The following is a 15,782-nucleotide window of genomic DNA, read 5'->3' as shown; positions in this document are numbered from 1 at the left end:
GGCACAGCGTCCAGGAAAAACTACAGCATCCTACATTCACGACGTCTTGGAGCTGTGTAAAATAGTGGATCCTAGAATGTTGGAGGAAAATAAGGTTGGACATCTCATGAAGGGTATTGCTGAGGACATGTATCAAGCCATACTTCTGAAGGAGGTTTTGATGGCAGATGACTTCATAAAATGGTGCCGGTATATTGAGACAATGCATCAGAAAAGAATTACATGCAAAAAGTTTGAACGGCTTCCAAATGTCGTATCGATGTCTGTGATGGAGAAAGCAACTGATTTCACAAGAGTTCTTCGTCGGATAGTGAGAGAGGAAGTTCAGAGGGCACTTGGATTGCACAGTGGGCAAAAAACTGAGACGCTTCAAGAGATCATAAGGGAGGAAGTGGAACAGGCATTGGACCCAATCTCTCGTCCTTCATTAACCTTTAAAACTGTGAAAAAGTCGAGACCCAGGCGGAGTTATGTTCCTACAATGCTGCATGAGGAACCAGTTTGGACACCAAGGAAGACTGACATCTGGAGGACCCAGGATAACCAACCAGTATGTTTCCACTGCGGATGACAGGGACATGTGGTGTGCTATTGTCGAGAAAGGCAGTCGATATTTGATGATGCCCGCACCAGAAGACAGGCGACCAATCTTAGCCGATGCCAACTCCAGGACGATGAAGATGAATAAGATGTGGGTGCAGGATGACGAAGGTCACCATTGCCACAAGCTAGCTGCTGGAGAGGACGCTCCCTAACACGCCAATCAAGGTCTCCATCACCGTTTAGAAGCTCCAGCTGATCCCCTAGCCGCCACAACCTGGAAACTAAAGGGTGCAATCTTCCTTGGAGGTGAGGCCATCGATCACTACAAAAATGTAGGGAAAAAAAAATGGTAGGAAACTATGTCGATATCCTCATGGATGGCCGACTTGGCCCAAGCTCTTGTAGGCTCTGGAGCATCATATTCAGTCATTTCAGAGAAGTACCGTCGCCAGTTGCAGAAGACCGTATTTGTCGACAACAAAACATCTCTGCCGAAGGCGGCTAATGGGAAATATGTAAAACCTACAGGAAGATGTACCATTCATGTGGGTATAAGTGGCCATACACAGCCCTTAGAATTCATCGTCTTACAAGAGTTTAGACATGACGTCATTCTCAGATGGGACTTTTTGGAAGCTTCTCAGGCAATTATAGATAGTGGTTGCTCGGATATTATGCTAGACCAGATGAGATATTGTGGCCAGGAAGATGCACATCTGAGTGTGTGGAGACTGTGTGCTGGATGAAGTGATCATTTCTGCAATCAGCACTAGAAAGGTAACTGTCATGTGTCATGCCATGAATCAACCCATGGATCTTGTGGTATGTAGGAGAAGCATACAACTGAAGAATAACTTGGTCATCCAAGCCTCTGTCACCTCATTTAAGAACAGATTCAGTGAACTGTGGATAGTTAACTGTTGCCGAGAACTGCAGATCCTTACAAGATGCATGTGCGTAGCAAACACTGAGCCGTTAATTGAAGAACAGCTGAGCATCATAGAAACCTCCCATTCCGAGTCTTTAGGTGAAATTAGTGTTACTACTATGAGTTAAGATCTTCTAGCTCTACTATCACTAGATCTTACTAAGGAACAACAGAAGAAGCTACTTGCAATTCTTCAAGAGTTCTCTGAATGCTAGTTGAAGAGCAAATTAGACAAATCGACGGTGAAGAACCAGATTAGCACCGAAGACCATCAACCAATAAGCCAGAGAGCATACTGTGTGTCAGCAATGGAATGTGACGAGGTAGAGAAAATGATGAAGAATGACATCATTGAGCCTTCACAGAGCCCATGGTCATCACCAGTGGTCCTTGTCAGGAAGAAGGATGGCAGTTGGCACTTTTGTGTTGATTACAGGAAGCTTCATAAGATAACTAAAAAGGATGTTTACCCTCTTCCACAAATTGACGATACACTAGATTGTCTGAAGGGGGCTAAGTTTTTCTCAACCATGGACATGTACTCGTGATACTGGCAAATCAAAGTAGATGAGGCTGATCGTGAGAAAACTGCATTCATCACCCCTGAGAGCCTGTACGAGTTTAAGGTAATGCTGTTCGGTTTGTGTAATGCACCAACTTTTGAATGGATGATGGATAATCTTCTATGACACCTGAAATGGACGATGTGTCTTTGTTATTTAGATGACATCATAGTGTTCTTAGAGACATCTGATGAACATATAAAAAGACTGAGGACCATTTTCAAGTGTCTCCAACAAAGTGGACTGAAACTTACTCCATGAAAGTGTCTCTTTGGAGCAAAAGAAATCAAAATACCTGGACATTTTGTGTTTATTTAGGAATGTCTGTCACTATGTTTCACACTGTAGAGAGTGCCAGAGGAGAAAAGCAGTTCCTCAGAAACCACCTGGCTGACTCGTACCAATTCCACCAGCCGAAACGCCTTTCCATTGTGTTGGGATTGACCTCCTTGGATGATTTCCACTGTCTGCTAGTGGCAATAGATGGATTATTGTTTGCACTTATTATCTGACACACTATGCATTACAAAAGCTGTGAAAACAGCCAAAGCATTCAAGGTAGCCAAATTCATCGTAGAAGACGGTGCCCAAAGGTCATTAATTATTCATTGAGGGAAAGTTTTTCAATTGAATCTTGTGACAGAGAGAAACTGTTGGTGCAACATTACTCATCACATGACAACCACCTACCATCCGCAACGTAATGGGGTTACTGAATGCCTTAATAAGACCTTGGTTGAGATGCTGTTAGTGTTCGACATTGTTGAGCGGAGCAACTGGGATGAGGTGCTACCTTTCGTGACGTTTGCCCACAACACTGCCAAACATGACACCATAGGATTTATGCTATTTTTCCTGGTGCATGGGTGTGAGGCGACTACGACGATGGACACTGTGTTTCCGGTACATCCTGATGACGTGGAAAATGACTACATCGGCCAGGTGTTAACCAGAGCTGAGGAAGCTCGCCAGTTAGCTGGACTCCACACACTGCAGGCTCAAGAAAATGATCGCCAAAGTTATGACGTGAGCCACCACCCTGTTGTCTACCAGACTGGTGACCTCATCTGGATCTTCACTCCTGTTTGGAATGTTGGTCTCTCTGATAAGCTCCTCAGGCGCTACTTTGGACCTTATAAGGTTGTGACAGTTATCTGATGTTACTTGTAAATTCGAAGCTCCAGCGACAGGCAACATGCGGAAAGGTGATGAAGAGCATAGTGGCAAAAGAAGTTATAAGAAGATCACTGCCAGGGTGAGCATCAGTCATCGGGAGTTGGAGTATGTAGGACTGATGACTCGTTCCCGGACCAGGAGGATGTAACACTGAGATGGTGTTCTGTTAAGGAGGGAGGAATGTTGCAGAAGATGCAGAGTAGTACCATGGTATAGTGGTTATGATACTAAACTGTTGAATGGAAGGTTGTGAGTTCAAAACTCACCTGGTCTGTAACATTTTGATTTCTATATTTGGTTCGAATACATTGTAGAACTATACACAAATGTTAAGAATCGTATTTCTGGAATGTTCTGTAGCTGTATATATACTGTATGTGTTCTGACCGGAGGCAGTTCGCTCCGTGCTCTTGTATGGGCAAGTGCTGAATAAACCTTCGTTAAGTGAAGTTATTGTTCGCCATTCATCTAATTACACCTTCTTCTATGTGACAATATATTTACAATGACTCACTCCGGAGCAAGTGGCTTTGGATCAGAAGGACCCAGAGAATTGGAGAGAAACTAATGAATAATAAAATGAAAGAATTACTCAATAAATTTCACATTTATCAGCAGATTTTTTTCAAGTTTGGTATCAAAGCCATGAATTTATTTAAAGACAGTTCCTTTTTTTTTTACCTTGGCTGTTATACAATCACTGTCATTTCTTGTACACAGTGAGCTGATTTCTGCATCATGCCATTTTCAAGTGCTACTCCTGTAATCACAACTTTACACTGTCATCCTGTGTGGCTGTATGCAAATATGCAGCTGTTATTGAAATATTTGACTGCTGTTGTATTAGACTCAAGAAAGAACAATGTTCCAGTCTCGTCACCAATTTAAAACAATGTTTCTGCTGTAGCAGCATATGTTTGTAAACATAAAACTCATATCACACAGAACATTGCACTACAGGGGCTGATTCATCACTGTCAACCCATGTAAAGCAATGTTGTGTGCAATGTATTGTGAGTTTTGTATTTATGCTGCACAGATTGACAGTGTCATGTTATAACAGTAGGAATAACATTTGAAAATTGCACAGTGCCAAAATCAGCTGATCGTATGATATAAATGACAATGATTGTGTAACAGCCAAGGTGGAGAATATAATTGTCTTTTAACATTTATCAGTTTTGGTGCTGGTGATCCAAGACAAGTGCACATATTATTCATACTGGTTCCGTAAAATAGAGGAATACAGATTCACATGTATATTACATTAGACCATCAGCCATTGTAGATCACAAGTCAGCACACCACAAATCAGGATCAATCTTATACCTAGTTAAATGGAACCTCCAGGTTTGCTGGAAGCTGGGCTGTGGCTTTGGGTAAGTGTTCCTTCTACACATTACATCTGCAGTGATGCAGAAAACATATGCAACTAGAAGGATGGATGACACAAAACTTTAGGTTAATGATAGTAGATTTTGCCTTGGAGTCATCGACAGTCTTTTGACAGTGCTGCATTGACTAGGAGAATAACAGCTATTGGAGTGTATTAGGCAGTGATATGTAGGAGGAACTCTAGGCATCAACAAGAAAAATTTTCTGTTCCAGCACACAATGATGCTAATTTTCTGAGCTAATAAATTAATTTTTTTTTTGAATCTGCTGTCATCAGTTCACAACCTGAAAATGAATCATGAGTGATTCTGAATTGTTTGTGTAAATAAAATGAGGCATAATTTCATTTTACAACATATTCTTACAATAAACACTATTATGTTTTTACAGAAAAGGTCCAATTCCAGATTATTGTCACACTATTGGAAGCATGCTCTTGTCAAACGTTAATTTAAGGTATTTGGGATCATTTTTCCATCAACCAAAACTAACAGCCTGGTGCAAGACTAGCAAAACTTGTCCACAACATAAAAACACTGCAAGAGATTTTCTCTTTTGCCAAAGCACACTCAGATAAACATCATTCTCCCAGCTTCTGCTAGGTCCACCCATTCCCAGCATGTGTTTCAAGTCACATTTCCATAAAACATTTTTCTGCTGCACCATAGACGAATAGTGATGATGTTTGTACAATTATGAACATCAACATTCATTTGTTCTTATGATCAGTGACTTTCTTGGCAGCAACTGAGGTGTAAGTTAAGAGTCCTATGCGTTGTAGCCAGTGAATCACAAATCAAGACTATTCACTCCCTCTCACAACCGATGGTGCCACATACATGCAGCCAAGAGCAAGCACACTGCAATGTGATGAAAACATGCCCTCTGCCACATCATGTCACATGACATGGTCCCATGGTCTTCAGAATGGGATAAAGCTGCCTACACAGTGACAACAAGCCAGTGTCATATTCCGTCTACATGCTTAGACCTTACTCAGTGGCTACTCTCTTGTTGATAACATACAGTCAGTCACACTCTTCTGATTCTAGCTCTTTTTATATGTTAATTTACCACAAACATCAGTTGCCATCCTATCCTAATTGTTTTCCACACCTCCCTCGCCACTGATGCCCCAGGTGTGGTGAACAGTGTTTTTGGTGTCAGAAAAATGATCACATAGGTAGTGTCTGCAATTTCTCCAGTCATGCAAAGACTGCAAGAGAATGGAGCAGGATTCTATAAATAAAGTTGAAACCACCATGAATACCACAGAAGTCATTAAATGAATTGAAAATATTTGTCATATGGATAGTGCTTCAAGTTGATAAAGGGGCTTCAGATTTGCTGATAAATACATACATGGAAATGAGTTCACTGCTGTTGCAAACTTGTTTGGGAAAGGTAATGTTGTACAATGGCCACTAGCTTCTGATTCATGGGAGTTTTCAACCAGAGGTGTCATCTTTATTGTTGTCAGTACCTTTGCAACCAAGAATATTTTTGGTCTCAACAAATTTAATCAGTTTGGATTTTCTGTCTTATGACAATACCTCTTGTTTGCACCACAGTTTGCTTCCAAACCATTGATGGCATCTGCACAAGTTCTCCAGAGTTGGTTTCTCCAGGGCTAGGCTGTGCAACAGGCAAAGATGTACTTCCAATCCAATTTCCTACTATGTTTTACGTATATTGCATGAAGAGATCAAAAACAAGCTCAATGACCTCCAACCACAACAAAATGTGATCGTACTTATCTTGTGTAGTTCATAGACATCCCATTTAGTAGTGGTACACAAACTGAATGGCTTTCTGGAGACACTAAAGCAGTTAATTCTCAAGTGTTAAGTGACACCTATTCGATTACGTGTATTGAGGATGTTTTTCAAAATAAAAAGGTGGCAAACTTCACTGCTCTAAAATTGAACTGTTGAGATGTATTTGCAGTTATCCTTGCATTCAGACTCCAAAATGAGTGTAAATTTTTAACACCATGTTTGGTATTTATCGATATCTGTAGCTTCCCTTTGGTATTTCTACCTTACCTGCCATTTTCCAATGATACTTGGAACAACCGATCTGACAGATGGGCTACTTGAAAGCCAACACTCACTTTTTTTCCACACTGTGGAAGGCCAGTCTAATGTACCTGGGTTTCATTATAAATAACAACAGGGTACTACTGACCAAGTACCATGTACAAGCCATTGAAAACATGTCCCCACCCCATAACTTAAAAGAACTGCAGCCCCTTACTTCCCTCTGAAAGGAAGAGGCTGAGTTTGGCCATCAACACACAACAATGTGTTCCATTCTCTTAATAGGTTCTTCAAAGGTTACCATGTTTGGTGCCGTACTTCCCCAGGAAAAACCTTTGATTCTTGCTACAGATACTTCCGGGGATGGTTTCAGTACTGTCTTTCACACTGCCAAATAGAAGTGTCAGAATGTCTGATAGCTTTCATTTCCAAAATGTTAAATAAATCCCTTGAGAGAATGATGCACAGATCGAGAAAGAGGCCTTTGCAATTGTCTATGCAGTGTGCAAATTTCACACATATCTCTGTCGTGTGAAATTCCACTTAGTGACTGATCAAAAGTCTTTGCTCACTTTATTCGGCACTTACTTATCATTATCTGACAAAATGCCACAGCACTCTTAGTGGTGGGTCCTCTTTTTATCTGCACATTAGTATCACATTGAATACAAACGAACAGACATTATGTGTATGCAGACACTTCCCAGCTCCTGGCTGGCCTCAATATATTTGACCAGTGGGAGGTTGTGTCCTTTGTGTTGACCCAGGAACACTTTGCACCTTAAATGATTTTCCAGTTGTGACATCCTCCACTGCTACAGAAACTCGGAGGCATTCCATGATAGGACAAATCTGTGAATGGATTAAATCGGCTGGCTGGACTGCCTCCCCCTGAGATTGGACTCAACATTAAGATGGTACTTTTCTTTGAAACACTGGCTGTCAATTGAGGACAGGGTCCTCCTCCTCCTCACTACAGAGTCCTATGGGTGGTGATCCCACCCTCATTCTGCACTCAGTCCTTGCCCTGCTAGCATCATAAGTGGCCAGGGTCACTACCTTCACAATGTGGACACCTATGGACTCAATTGCTGCTGCTGCTGCGATGAGATGACTGTAGTCATCACTGCCATTCTGTAGAGACCAAGAAGTAGTCCCGTGCCCCTGCTCCAACACAACTGGTCCTGGCATCTCCTGTAAACTCCACTGGCTCTGATGGACCCAGCCGCCCATCCAGGACACTGAGATGGATGACCTATCGGAGGCACCAGCCCTAATAGAGTCACCAAAAATTGCTCATTTTTGACTCTTTGTGTAGATATGCTGTAGCTAGTGACTCACATAGTATGACTTTATTTGATCCCACAATTGGCAGTGACACATACATGCATCGGGCAGCCAGAACACTACAGTGGGCTGGAAACGCACGCTTACAATATCTGTGCCAGCTATCCTCTTTCTGTTGTTGACAACCTACACTGTGACCTGGGACTGTGTTTGTCTCTGGCAGGATACCTCATAGTAATATGATGGAATTTGATGTTATTCATGGACTTGAGTATCTCACAGTGTTAATCTTTGCATAACATTTCCAGCCAGAAGTTTATGTTGTGTGCTAAACTCTCAACATGTACAGAACATGTAACTACTGTTTTTGTTCAAATAAAAGGAGTGGAAGCACTGTTCCAACACTATTGTCTCTCAGTAGATTGTGCGACTCTTCGAGTCACACTCATTGCTGTGATAGGCAAGAGCAAGTAACCAATAGTGACCTCCAGATTCTAAAGTATATTGTTCAAGTCATCTGATAGGTACCCTAAACTGACGGGCTTGCATTGATTCTGCCATATCATTAATCATCAGCTGTTTTATGGACAATAGTACGTATCCTTAGAGGTGGTGATGTCAACAGTTTCTGCTTACTTTTCTCAATTATCTGTGGCAAGTTAAAGAAATTTTTGCTTGTCAGCACAAAGAAATGGATAGAGTATGAATGAGTGGTATTTGTCAAAGAGGGTGGAGCTGTGGATAGAGGTTCAGGGTAATTTTTAACCTTGGGGTGGAAACAACCCCTAAATGGCAGGAGAATCAGCAATGAACAATTGCATAAGGATGCGGAAGGTAATGGAAACCCCTTCATTAAAGACACTTAAAATGTAAACACCGGATATTTGGGAAGTGGTTGAAAATATGCAGCATGATCTTTCTATCGGCAAAAGAATCTGGATTAGTTCCTCATTCAGATCTATGGGAGACCTTGCCAAGTTGGAGGTGATTATGAGAAAAAGGGTGAATAACCAACTCAGCCTATGATTCAAAGCATGGAATGTCAGATGTCTGAACATGGTAGGGAAGCTAGAAAATACTGTCAATGTTCATAATGCTGTAGGATGGGAAGGGACAGGAGATAAAGGTATAGGAAAATATGGGCTTGATGGTAGTAAAGAGAGAGTAGAAACACTTTTTGGATTCTTCAGTACGTTTCAGCTAGTAATATTGAATGCTTTGTCCAAAAATCACAAGAGTACCAGGCACACTCCTGAAAAGGTGCAGTGACACCAAATATTCCAGTTGTCAGTACACCATGCTCAGACAGAGATTCTGAAATCAGGTATAGGTCTGTAAGACATATCCAGTAGCAGATACAGATGCTGATCACAATTCAGTAATGATAAAGAGCAGACAGAAGTTTAAGAGAATTGTCCTGAAGAATCAATATGGAAAGAAGTGTGATATTAAAGTATTGATTAATGAAGAGGTGCGCTTGAATTTCTCTAAGGCTGTAGGTACTGCAATAATGAATATCACAATTGGAAGTCCTTTGGAAGAGGAATGGACATCTCTACAGGGGTCGTCGAAAAGCAGGACAGACAACTATATGTACATGGAAGGTAACTATGAAGAAATGTTGGATAACAGAAGAAATACTTCAGCTGATCACCAAAAGAAGCCAGTATAAAAATGTTCAGGGAAAGACTGGAATACAGCAATATAAATTATTTATAAATGATGTAAACAGGAAATGTAGCGGACAAAGGTGAAATGTGAAGAGATCAAAAAAGAAATGGTTATTGGAAGGCAGATTCAGAATACAGAAAAGTAAAAACGACCATCTGTGAAATTAGAACAAAGGCATTAACATAAAGAGTGCAAAGGAGAGTGTAGACAGGTGGAAAAAGTACATTGAAGCCCTCTATGAAATGGGGGAAATTTATGATGACATGATAGGGGAAGAAATGTGTGTTGTTTTAGTAATACTCTTCTTATTATGATGTAATGACTGTATCCTCAATATTCAAATTTTTGTCATCTCAATGCAAATAATAAAGAAGACATGTTTACATTAATTCTTAATTTAATAGTTTCATAATGGGTTCTTTGTCTTCTTCATGGGGTTGAATGGTGGCTCAGTTTTGAATTGCAATGAAGCTGCAAGTATCTTTAGAAATTGAAGTGGATTATACAAGTAGCATCAAGTATTAAATTGTCTTAACACAATTTTCTTTTAAATCCTCTGTTCTGAATTTTCTGTAAAGAAAATCTTCTAAATAACAATAATTTTCCTTTTCAAAACAATTACATTCCAGCTTCTTTATATAAAAAATAAACATCCAGCAGCATACTACCAAGTACCAACTACCAACTAGAACTGCTCTTTTGCCAGGCTTGAACATAAATACTGTCCAATATTGCTTTCTTTTACTGTTACAGTTGTTACAGTACAGTTTATTGCACAGTCAGTCATTATAAGCAAAGTGGAGAGTAATAATATTCATGTTATTAGTAAACAAATCACTTTAGCTTTTCTATAATTTTTATGCAAAAATATAAAAGTTAAGGAAATATTATTATTTAAAAATTAATTTAAATGTACACTATGTGATCAAAAGTATCTGGACACCTGGCTGAAAATGACTTAAAAGTTCGTGGCGCCCTCCATCGCTAATGCTGGAATTCAGTGTGGTGTTGGCCCACCCTTAGCCTTGACGTCAGCTTCCACTCTCACAGGCATACATTCAGTCAGGTGTTGGAAGGTTTCTTGGGGAGTGGCAGCCCATTCTTCATGGAGTCCTGCACTGAGGTGAAGTATCAGTGTTGGTTGGTGGCACCTGGCATGAAGTAGGCATTCCAAAACATCCCAAAAATGTTCTGTAGGATTCAGGTCAGGACTCTGTGCACACTGGTCCATTACAGGGATGTTATTGTCATGTAACCACTCTGCCACAGGCCATGCATTATGAATAGGGGTCGATTGTGTTGAAAGGTGCAATTGCCATCCACGAATTGTTCTTCAGCAGTGGGTAACAAGAAGGTGCTTAAAACATCAATGTAGGCCTGTGCTGTGATAGTGCCATGCAAAACAACAAGAGGTGCAAGCCCCCTTCATGAAAAACGTGACCACACCATAACACCACCACCTCCGAATTTTGCTGTTGGCACTACACATGCTGGCAGATGACGTTCACCAGGCATTTGACATACCCACACCCTGCCATCGGATTGCCACATAGTGTACTGTGATTAATCACCCCACACAACATTTTTCCACTGTTCAATCATCCAATGTTTACACTCGTTACACCAAGTGAGGCATCGTTTGGGATTTACTGGCATGATGTGTGGCTTATGAGCAGCCGCTCGACCATGAAATCCAAGTTTTCTCACCTCTAGCCTAACTGTCACAGTACTTGCAGTGGATCCTGGTGCAGTTTGGAATTACTGTGTGATGGTCTGGATAGATGTCTGCCTATAGCAATTTACGATCCTCTTTAACTGTTGGCAGTCTCTGTCAGCGAACAGTCAAGATCAGCCTTTGCGCTGTACATGTTCCTTCACATTTCCACTTCACTATCAAATTGGAAGCAGTGGACCTACGGATGTTTAGGTGTGTGGAAATCACATGTACAGATGTGTGACACAAGTGACACCCAATCACCTGACCATGTTTGAAGTCCGTGAATTCCACGGAGCACTCCATTCTGCTCTGTCACAATGTCTAATGACTACTATGCACCTAATATGAAAACCATATGTTTTTAGAGATGTCTTGATACTTTTGATCACATAGTGTATTCCTATTTTTTTAAGTGTGGATACTGAGTGGTATCAGTAGATATGTATAAAGTGCTGGACTTAATAACATCACAGTATGGAAGACAAAGGGGATTCAGTATTAGAGTTTAACAGAGCTTGGAAGACTTAATGTCAAATATGGTGGAAGGAATAAAAAACGTTCTTTTGGAATTTGTAAAATCATTGGAGGATGTGACAACCAAATGATTACTGAAGTTAGTTTGTAGCATTTATGGTCTGGAATAACTACTGCAATCTGCATCCTTCTGAATCTGCTTATGTATTCATCTCTTGGTCTGTCTCCCACTACAGTTTTTTACACCCCTCCCCCCACTCCCCTCGCCCCGTCCTGTCCCAAACACACACACTTGGTCAGTAAACACTTCCGGGCTAAGTTGCCGTGGTCGATCTGTAGAACTTCTTCTCCCTGACGTTTCACCTCGGAAGATGTTCTCCGTAGTTGAGAACGAAACGTCAGGGAGAAGAAGTTCTACAGATCGACCACGGCAACTTAGCTCGGAAGTGTTTACTGATGAAGATGCCGGCCGTGAAAGCCTACATGTAATGACACACACTTGGCTCCAATACTAAACTGATGATTCCATGATGTCTCAGAATGTGCCCTATCAACTGATCCCATCGTTAGTCAAGTAGTGCCATAAATTTATTTTCTCCCCAATTCTGTTCAGTCCCTCCTCATTATTTACATGACATAGCAATCTAATCCTCAGTGTACTTCTGTAGTGCCACATTTCGAAAACATCTATTCTCTTTTTGTCTGAACTGCATATCATCCACATTTCACTTCCATACAAGGCTACACTTCATACAGATAAGTTTATAAAAGATATCCTAACACTTAAATTTATATTCAGTGTTAACCAATTTCTCTTCTTCAGTAACAGTTTTATTGCCACTGTCAGTCTACATGTTATATTCTCTCACTATGGCCATTGTTAGTTATTTTACTACCCAAATAGCAAAACTCATCTACTTCTTTTAGTCTCATTATCTAATCTAATTTCCTCAGCATTGTCTGATTTAATTAGACTACATTACATTACACTTGTTTTGCCTTTGTTGATGTTAATATTATATCCTCCTTTCAAGACACTATCCATTCCAGAATAATAAGCATTACCAGTCACAATAGAATGTGATTTTATTTATCACGTGACTGGTTTCAGACTTGTTCCCATCGTCAGGTGGTTTACATTCATTTACATGTTTCCACAGTTAATGTTGGAGTCTTCTGCTTAAATTAAAAGCAAATAATGTGATGATGACTAGACACACCTGAAACAATCCATGTCATTTCCAGATTAGACTTATCATATTTTTTACAAACATTTTTCAATTTTTCACCCCTTCAAATGGCTCTGAGCACTATGGGACTCAACTGCTGAGGTCATTAGTCCCCTAGAACTTAGAACTAGTTAAACCTAACTAACCTAAGGACATCACACACATCCATGCCCGGGGCAGGATTCGAACCTGCGACCGTAGCGGTCTCGCGGTTCCAGACTGCAGCGCCAGAACCGCGCGGCCACTTCGGCCGGCTTTTCACCCCTTAACTGTATATTAGCCACCATATTAATTATTGGAATTCCTTAATATGCCTTTGATAGAACTTTAATTCCTTCTCCAAACTTTTCTTTGGTTTGCTGTACTGCTTGCTCAATGTATAGATTGAATAACATCAGGAATAGGCTACAACCCTGTCTTTCTCCCTTCTCAACCACTGCTTCTCTTCCATGCCCTTCTACTCTTATAACAGTCATATGGTTTCTGTACACATTGTTAATAACCTTTTTGCTCTCTGTATTTTACCCCTGCTATCTTCAGAATTTCAAAGGATGTGTTCCAGCCAACACTGCCAAATGCTGTCTTTAAGTTTGCAAAGGCTATAAATGTAGGTTTGCATTTCTTCAACCTACCTTCTAAGAGAAGTCATAGTGCTAGTAGTGCCTTACATGTTTCACATTTCTCTGGAATCCAAACTGATCTTGTCCAAGGTCGACTCCTATCAGTTTTTCCCTTCTTTTGTAAATAATTCGTGTCAGCATTTTGCCACCCCAACTTAGGAACCAAAAACCAGTAGTTCAGTAATACTAACACCTGACAGCCTCTGCTGTCTTTGGAATTGGAATTATTACATTGTTTTTGAAGTTTGAGGGTATTTTGCCTCTGCACACCAAGTGGAGTATGACTGATTGGTATGTACCCAACAAGTAGCTGAGGATGTTGGGTGCGAGTGATGCTCTGAGAACAAGACGTTTGCTCAGGAGAGAAATTCAGGGCAGGCAACATCAAACCGATCATATGGCTGAGTAAAAAAAAAAAAAAAAAAAAAAAAAAAAAAAAAAAAAGGTTTTATCAACTGTGGCTTACACATAATAGTTACAAAAATGTTAAAATACAAAGTTATTACTTTTTAAACAAAAGTATTAGGAAAAGGATAGATTAGATTGCTACTCACCATAAAGACGACTCGTTGAGTTGAAGACAGGCACAATGAAAAGACTGTTAAACAAGTGATAGTAAAGTAGAAACAATGTAAAGAATACTGAGTGTAAAGAAATGCAACATGCATAACAGTAGACAAATATGTTCTTCATTTTTTCCATCTTAACTGGTTTGCACACACATTCTGACAACTGGTTAATGTGCTCAGTATGGGGTGTAATCACCTCTGGCAGCAATACAGGTGTGATATTGATGAGGCATGCTTGACTGATGTCATCAATCTCTGTTGAGGCAATAATGCCCCTTCTTCCTGCAGAGTTGCTCTCAAGTCTTGGTTGGTGGATGCTGATGTGATGCAACCCATCTCCTTAGTGCATCCTGGACATGCCCTGCAGAATTCTAATTGGGAGAGCATGCAATATCTTCTGTTTCCAAGAAAACATTTTCCACCCATGTATTGCCCAATACAAAGCCTGGGTCCACAGCACCCTACAACAACTGCGTATGAGGTCCCAAGATCTCTTCACAGTACCTGACAGCAGTTAAACCGTGCCGATTCACCCATACAATTTCATGAAGAGGTGTTCGGGTGGTCAACATAATCCCTGCCCACAGCATTAGGGATCCTCCTTGAAACCGGTCTCTTTCCACAATATTTGGGTCCCGAAATCATGTTCCATGTTTCCTCCAGATGTGAATCCATCGAGAATCACTCTCCAGACCAAATCAAGACTCATCTGTGGAAAGAACATTGGCCCACTGTTTGACCGTCAAGGTGGCTTGTTAATGACTCCACTCTAGACGTTCCCTTCTGTGAAGACGTATCAGAGGCACACGTACAGCAAGTCTCTGACAGTAAGGGTCTCAGTGCCAAAGCCTTCTGTACACGTTTGCCTTGATACAGCACATCCAGCGGATCCTGCGAGGTCAGATGCCAGTTGCCATGCAGTACTAAGGCGGTACTGTTGTGCCCTTACAGCTAATTAAGAGTCTTCTCTTCCTGATGTCACATGTAGTCGGCCTTGCCCTGGTCTTTGGGATACAGTTTTGGTCTCTTACAAACTGTCACCACATCTCAGAAACAACAGAAAGATTCACATTAAGCCATCAGGCCACATCAGTTTCCAACTGTCCTGCTTACATTCTTCCTATGGCCCTCCACTGCCTAGAGTCTGGTAGGTGTTCTTCTCTGTACCATGCTCCACTGTCTGTGACTGTGTACACAGGGATTGTGGATGTGAGGCTAGCTGGCAAACACTACCTCATTTGATAGGTGCTCTGACATGAGTGTTGGCGTGGTTGTCTATGGACCAGAAAGCCATCTTCCATGCAGAACACAATCATATGGATATCTGTTGACAGTTTGTATGATTGTATATTACACACACACACACACACACACACACACACACACACACACACACAGAGGCAAGCACATCTCAAGCACATATGACTGCCATCTCCAGCAGCTCATACTGGAATCACACACACATGAGGTTTCAGTCACAGTGCCCATCTTCAGATGGTTTGCATTCATTCACATGTCATCACACTCATTATTGGACTTCTCTGTTCACATAAAAAGCATATAAAGTAATG

The 15,782-nt window shown here is 40.9% G+C and overlaps 1 protein-coding gene across 3 annotated transcripts in view; it reads left to right on the top strand.

Moving 5' to 3' along the window:
- Positions 1-15,782, top strand: part of LOC124788045 (cytochrome P450 9e2-like) — a 124,599-nt gene that overhangs the window by 35,265 nt on the left and 73,552 nt on the right. The window lies entirely within an intron of this gene.

This window comes from Schistocerca piceifrons, chromosome 3, assembly GCF_021461385.2.
Source record: "Schistocerca piceifrons isolate TAMUIC-IGC-003096 chromosome 3, iqSchPice1.1, whole genome shotgun sequence".
NCBI lineage: Eukaryota > Metazoa > Arthropoda > Insecta > Orthoptera > Acrididae > Schistocerca > Schistocerca piceifrons.
Note: the sequence above shows the minus strand (reverse complement) of the source record. Positions and strands in the feature narration are given on the sequence as shown.